The sequence below is a fragment of the Leptopilina heterotoma genome, unplaced genomic scaffold, assembly GCF_015476425.1.
Source record: "Leptopilina heterotoma isolate Lh14 unplaced genomic scaffold, ASM1547642v1 Lhet_1, whole genome shotgun sequence".
In the NCBI taxonomy this organism is placed as follows: Eukaryota; Metazoa; Arthropoda; class Insecta; order Hymenoptera; family Figitidae; genus Leptopilina; species Leptopilina heterotoma.
The window spans coordinates 197270-205326 of NW_025110812.1; positions in this window are offsets into that span (position 1 = coordinate 197270).

An 8057-nucleotide genomic window follows, 5' to 3' on the forward strand; every position below is an offset into this window, starting at 1 on the left:
ACGAGCCGCCATATATCTCTGTTCTTTCTTAGGCACAGCACAATCTATGGCATTGTTAATTAGTTCTGTAAGTTGAGTAACCGAAAAATCAATTTCATCACATGTTTCAAGTTTATTGTTAATCGTTAAATTGTTATTTAAGTGAGTTCTAAATTTAGTCCAATCTGCATTTTTATAATCTAAAAAATTTTTTTGTTTACATTGTATCTGTGAATTATTTATTGTTAATAATATTGGTAGATGGTCGGAATCCAACTCATCAATAACTTCCACTTCAATATTTTTATTTATATTTTTATTAATTGCTATGTCAATGAAACTAGGTAATGAATTGCATGCATGAGGATACAATGTTGGTTTATCCGGAGGAATTACTTCTAACAAATTATTTGAAACATAATTAAAAACTGTACGTCCGTTTTTATTGCTTCTACTGCAGTGCCACAGACTATGCTTTGCATTGAAATCACCAATTGCCAAAATTCTGTTATGTTTACTAAAAACTTTATCCAATTGAGCAGTTGTTAGGTTTTGATTTGGAACATAAATTGAGGCTATAATTATATTATTTTCCAATTTTATGCCAATAGCTTCTACATTTTCAACTTTAAAATCCACCTGGATAAAATCTATATTTAATTTTACTAGGATGGCGACACCGCCTCCCCTACTACCATTATTTTCTCTATCTTTTCTAACAGTTCTATAACCAGGAGTAACATATATCTTTTTATTATTTAATTTAGTTTCATTAAGTAAAAGTATATCTATTGCATGTTTATCTAGGAAGTGCCTCATCTCGCGCTGTTTATTTATAATGCCATTCGCATTCCAATGTGCTATTACTAAATTATTTTTTTTACAATCCATTACTAAACTTTAATATATATTCATTAAATATTATGGCATGTTCTAACTTATCATTAGTTTGATCTAGCGCAAATAACAATTCTTTGGCCATTTTTATCATATTTTTTAAATTATATTTTTTTGCAATAAGCTTACCCACTTCCGCAAGTTCCACAAGTAGAGGCGAGACGTGTTGAGGTGAAGTGTCGTTTTCCTTTGTCCAGGGATTGCTTTTGGATGTAGAGGGTTCCTTGTCCATTACATTTTGTTGCACAATAGGTGCATGTTGGGCTGACTCGTTGGCGACTGGTTTCAAGGCAGGATAATTGGTGACGTCATTTTTCGGAGGGATGTTATGTTGTTGATTGCTTCTCTTACTTGGTCTAATGTTTTCTCGAAGTTTCAAGATTTTTTCAATCCTTTCCATGTATTTCGGACATCCTTTATAGTTCGCTGTGTGTTTACCTCCACAGTTGGCACACTTTGCTTCAGTGTCCTTGGATTTAGTACAGTCCTTTGTAGGATGTCCTTGTCCACACTTGACACATTTTGGTAAATTGAAACAATTATTAGTTCCATGTCCAAACTGTTGACACTTATAACACTGAGTAACACCACTAGGATTTCTATATTCTTCCCAGGATATTCTTGTAAAACAAATAACTTTTAATTTTTTTAGTAATTGAAGTCGGGAACCACGCATTGAATTATCAAATGTGACGAGGTATGGTGGATATTCTTGGGGTCTATCACTTCTCACTTTCATGACACTAACACTCATTGGGTTAAATCCATTTTCAGATAAATCCGAAATTATTTCTTGAGTATCCAGTCTTGGAAGTCCCTTGATGACCATCTTTTTTAATTTTTGAGAGCTTGCCGTGTAGGTATGAAATGGAATATTCTCTCCTTTTAAATAGTTCATGATTTCCAAATGATCAGGTATTCCTTTAGGATAGATTGTGATAGCATATGTTGAGATTTTGATTATCATGTTTTTTGTAATTTTCTTGATGTTATTATATATGTTGAGTCTTGAGGTAGGTTGGATTGTTGAGTCATTTATAATTATTGGTGGAGCTTTTTCATCTTTAGAATTTGAATCGTCACTGTCCATGTCTTCCTCGTCAGAAGCTGGGAGTCTGTTATTTTTTGAAAGTCCATTATTGTTAGGGTCCGAGGATTTAGTTTTTATTCTTTTTCTCTTTCTTGGATTTGTCATTTCTCCGTCTCCCATTGTGATGGGGAACGGTATAAAATTGTGTCGCGCACAGAAGGATTGTATTATTATTAATATCGAATGAGTGCGAGCCACACACCTTCACTCATTCAATTTCATCGGATAATCGAATGTAATCACTCATTGACATTAAGCATGATGTTCATGATCCCACGAAGTGTACAGAATAACTGTCAGACAATAACTGTACGAAAGCGCAAGAGCGCGCCGTTATTTATTGGAACACACGGACGGTGAAGAAAGGCCTATGTGTCCAGGCGCCCCGCAGTGCTGTCTAACTTTTCCTCGTTTTCGTCAATATTTGAAGCGTTTTTAAAATTGTTAATGTAGGAAATTATTTGCTGATGAAGAATTTTAATTAAGGAAGATTTCGACTATATCAGCAATTAGTGACATCTATTAGAAGTCAATTGAACTCTTTGGTTTAGAGTCAGGTGTTATTCTTAAGATAATTATTCCGATATGGTTGTCGGTAAATAATTATATTTTTTGAATTTAATTTTTGATCTGAAAAAATAAGCTGCGTGAACGACTGCACTGTGCATCTGTGAGGACTCGAACCCCAGTTAATAGCTGCCTTTCGCGGGACTAACGCCTACCAATGCACCATGCCAACACAGCCTGGACGTTCACGTTTCTTATAATCTCAGATCAAGCCCATACACTAGTCGAAGAGCTGTATAGTTAATGTAGGAAATTATTTGCTGATGAAGAATTTTAATTAAGGAAGATTTCGACTATATCAAAAAATATAATTATTTACCGACAACCATATCGGAATAATTATCTTAAGAATAACACCTGACTCTAAACCAAAGAGTTCAATTGACTTCTAATAGATGTCACTAATTGCTGATATAGTCGAAATCTTCCGTTTTTAAAATTGCTTTTTATTTTTAACACTAAAAGTGAACAATTTTAGAACAAATATTTTCAATTTTAAAAATTGCAATTGTAATAAAATTTCTAACAATTTGGAAAAAATTGTCGAAAGTTGATATCTGTATTTAGCAACTGAAAATAAATGATTATCAATTTTCTAACAAGTGAATGGAATACGTAAAAAGAAAAATGTTTTGATAACGAAACGAATTGAAAGCAAACAATTGTTTATGGTAATTAAACAAAAATTACGATTGTTTATTACAGAAAATATTAATTTCAATATTTATTTGTAATTTTTATTTATATGTATTTAATTTTACTTATTTTATACTAAAATTGTACACTGTAATAACAAGTGTCTCAATGTAAGACGTTTTGTCCCCACTTTTAAAACATTTGAGGTGTTTTATCTCAAAATTATTAAGGTAAAACACCTCAAATGTTTCAAAAGTGGGGACAGAAACGTCTTACATTGAGACACATTTTTTTTACAGTGTAGTTTAATATTATTTTTCCAAATGGTTGCATCTCTTTTTTTTGTGTTTTCCTAGGACCATTTTTTGTCGTGAAATTTTGTCCTATTTAATTATGTAGTAGAGTGTAATGTTTATAAATTATAGTTGCATCTCCTTTTATCGCTGTCGATTTGGAGCGCAGGTTTAAAACGAGCGCACCAATCAGATTGCTGCAATAGGATAGATGTGTAGCATTGGAAAAAAATTCTCACGAAAGCACTCAACCATCAGATTATAGTATTTCTACAGTTGCCAGGCGTAGCCAAGAATTCTATTTCTATGACAAAAATACAAAAATATAAAAAAATAAAAAAATAAATAAATAAATATTAATGATAAAATAAATTTAAATAATAAGAAATAATAATAATAATAATTAATATTATATTTTATTATTATTAAATATTAATATTTAAATATAAGAAATTTTTTATCTAATACTACCATCTATCAGAGTACACTGAAACAAAAATTTATTTGATTCAAATAATAGATTACTTGTCTGTTATCAAATAAATATTTATTTGAATGAAATAATTTTTATTTAAAAGAAATAAATTGTATTTCACCAAAATAATTTCAGTATTTAAAGCATTTAATTAACACTAAAAAATATTATTTGGGACAAATAAATATTTAATTTTATATAAATAATCGTTTATTTAAATTAAATAATATTTTTTTAGTCTGTCAATTTTGAAAATTTGATTTAAATTTAATTAAAACAACATTTTTTACTGTTGTGTCGAATTCTACAAAAATTAATATGTAAACTAGATTTTTCATTTTGTTTCTTCAATTAAATTTTCTAATATTTAAATAATTTTTATAAGGAATAAGGAAAAAGTTTCTAACTAAGTAAGAAAGAGAGAGACTTCTCTCTGTGAGAGTGAAAGAAGATTGATATTTAGATATTAATTTTTGTAGAATTCGACATAACAGTAAAAAATGTTGTTTAAAATAAATTTGAATCAAATTATCAAAATTGACACACTAAAAAAATATTATTTAATTTAAATAAACGATTATTTATATAAAATAAAATGTTTATTTGTCTCAAATAATATTTTTTAGTGTTAATTAAATACTTTGAATACTGAAAATAATTTGGTGAAACAAAATTTATTTCTTTTAAATAAAAATTATTCCATTCAAATAAATATTTATTTGATAACACACAAGTAATCTATTAAATAAATTTTTCTTTCAGTGTAATCTGATAGATGATAGTATTAGATAACAAATTTCTTTTGAACGTAGTAATTCAAAAGTTCTTTATAGGAAGAGTTGAATTAAAAAAAATATATATTTTTGTCATAGAAATAGAATTCTTTTAGAATTCTTTTTTTCAGTGCTACAAAGCTGTGCTATTGTAGCAATCTGATTGGTGCGCTCCTTTTAAACCTGCGCTCCAAAACGATAGCGATAAAAGGAGATGCAATCATTTGGAAAAATAATATTAAACTACAATTTTAGTATAAAATAAGTAAAATTAAATATATAAATAAAAATTACAATTTATATTGAAATAAATATATTTTGTAATAAACAATCGTAATATTTATTTAATTACCATAAACAATTGTTTGTTTTCAATTTGTTTCGTTATCAAAACATTTTTCTTTTTACGTATTATATTCATTTGTTAGAAAATTGATAATCATTTATTTTCAGTTGCTAAACAGAGATATGAACTTTCAACAATTTTTTTCAAATTGATAGAAATTTTATTACAATTGCAATTTTTAAAATTAAAAATATTTGTTCTAAAATTTTTCACTATTAGTATTAAAAATAAAAAGCAATTTTAAAAACGCTTCAAATATTGACGAAAACGAGGAAAAGTTAGACATCACTGCCGAGCGCCTAGACACATAGGCCTTTCTTCACCGTCCGTGTGTTCCATTAAATAACGGCGCGCTCTTGCGCTTTCGTACAGTTATTGCCTGACAGTTATTCTTGGCACTTCGCGGAAGTTACAGTAAAAATTTCATCTTGTTTAAGATGATTAATCCAGATATGATGAGGGTCCTGGTGGCAAATCAAGTAATTATAAAATTTCACTTGTAAGAAAATGAGGATTACTTGCATATCTGTCCTTTTTTTACTAAAAAGTATATCAAAATGTTTTGATAACGAAACAAATTAAAAACAAACAATTGTTTATTGTAATTAAACAAAAATTACGATTGTTTATTACCGAAAATATTAATTCCAATATTTATTTGTAATTTTTATTTATATAAATTTAATTTTACTTATTTTATACTAAAATTGTACAGTGTAAAAACAGTGTCTTAATGTTAGACGTTTCTGTCCCAGCTTTAATAATTTTGAGATAAATTACCTCAAATGTTTTAAAAGTGGGGACAAAACGTCTTACATTGAGAAACTTGTTTTTACAGTGTACAATTTTAGTATAAAATAAGTAACATTAAATTTCTATAAATAAAAATTACAAATAAATATTGAAATTAATATTTTTTGTAATAAACAATCGTAATTTTTGTTTAATTACCATAAACAATTGTTTGTTTTCAATTTGTTTCGTTATCAAAACATTTTTCTTTTTACGTATTCCATTCATTTCCATTCATTTATTTTCAGTTGCTAAATACAGATATCAACTTTCTACAATTTTTTCCAAATTGTTAGAAATTTTATTACAATTGCAATTTTTAAAATTGAAAATATTTGTTCTAAAATTGTTCACTATTAGCATTAAAAATAAAAAGCAATTTTAAAAACGCCTCAAATATTGACGAAAACGAGGAAAAGTTAGACATCACTGCCGAGCGCCTGGACACATAGGCCTTTCTTCACCGTCCGTGTGTTCTAATAAATAACGGCGCGCTCTTGCGCTTTCGTACAGTTATTGTCTGACAGTTATTCTGTACACTTCGCGAAGGTTATAGTAAAAATTATAAATTCATGTATTAAATTTAGTTTTTTTACTTTATTTATAACTAAGATAATTCACTTAAATATCACAAACTAAAATACCCCATTAGTGAAAAAAGGACAGATATACAATTTTTCCTTATTTTCTTACCAGTGAAATTTCTTAATTAGTTCATTTACCATCAGGACCCTCATCATATCTAGATTAATAATCTTAGTGTATAATTATAACAATATTTTTATAATTGTAAATTTATTGATTTATAGCCATAAAAATTGTAAGTATTTTTTATAATTATGATGATTCTTAAACAAAAATGATAAATATTCAATCGTAAGAATTATAAAATACATATTACCTACTGACTGCAGAGCTTCACTATTAGGAGATAATCGGGAACATTCTCGTCTTCAAACCACGAGTCATGAGAAATTCAATACTTCTTTCTTTAGACTTGTTCTCTATATGAATTTATCTAACCAATGCTTGTGAGTCGCATGAAAATTAAGAGCAACACGTGGGTAAATCCATTTAATAAATACGATCATATTATCGTTGGTTGGATAAACAATTCACAACGTATATTTAAAAATAATTTATCCTAGTTTTATTTAATTTATAAAACAGTCTAAACCGTAAGTTTGAGAATTATTATACACGTATTAATCCTATTAATTAATTCTTAACCCTCATTTATATCTTCGTAAAATTCGTAAGTTTTACAATTTTTTTGCAAGCAGAAATTTTATTTTGTTAATTTTATTAAAAGGACATTTCTCGAAATTATTTAATTATTTTAAATACAATTTGCATACATATATTAGAAAATATCAGTAATTTATAATATTTTAAAGAATCTCTTTGAAAGAAATTAATAATTTGCAATGCAATTTTTTTAAATCTTGAAAAATTAAACTCGTTTAAAAATTGAATTCTTAGTAAAATTCAATTATTTTTAAAAATTGAATTTTTAGAAAAATTTTTGAAATCTTCAAGGAATTCTTCGAAAAATTCAATTATTTTTAAAAATAGAATTCTTTGAAAAAATAATTTCTTTTTAAACATCGATTACTTAAAAAAATTTAATTATTTTTAAAAATTGAATACTTCGAAAAGTTCAATTATCTTTTAAATTTCTTTAAATTTTTAAAGAATTCTTGGACAAATTTCATACTTCGAAAAATTCAATTATTTTCAGTAAGTTACTAGTTGAGTAACAGTAACTAGTTTACTTGATAGTAAATACTTTATATTTGTCAGAACAAAATAAATTCCCACGTAAAAAAGGAATGTTGGCCCTGAAAAGGGCCGTTTGAATGATTTTTTTGCGGCAAATAATAAATAATAGGTTATAATTCTTGAAACAAAATAAATTCCAACGTAAAAAACAAATAGTGGCCCTGAAAAGGGCCGTTTGAATTTGTCAGTGTTTACACTTCTAACTGACTTTTGATAGTGTATAGTTCCATTAACGTGGTGTCAATGGTACGAGTATGAAGCACTATTTCGTGCATCCGGTCGCTGTGTCTAGCTTCCTTCAACTTCTCGTACATTGTACGAAGCAGCGACTTTACTTGCTTGTACTGCCGCTTAATTGAACGACGTTTCACTCTATATGCACTTCGCCTGTTGACTTTCATACTGGCTCCAAGTAGTTGACGGAATG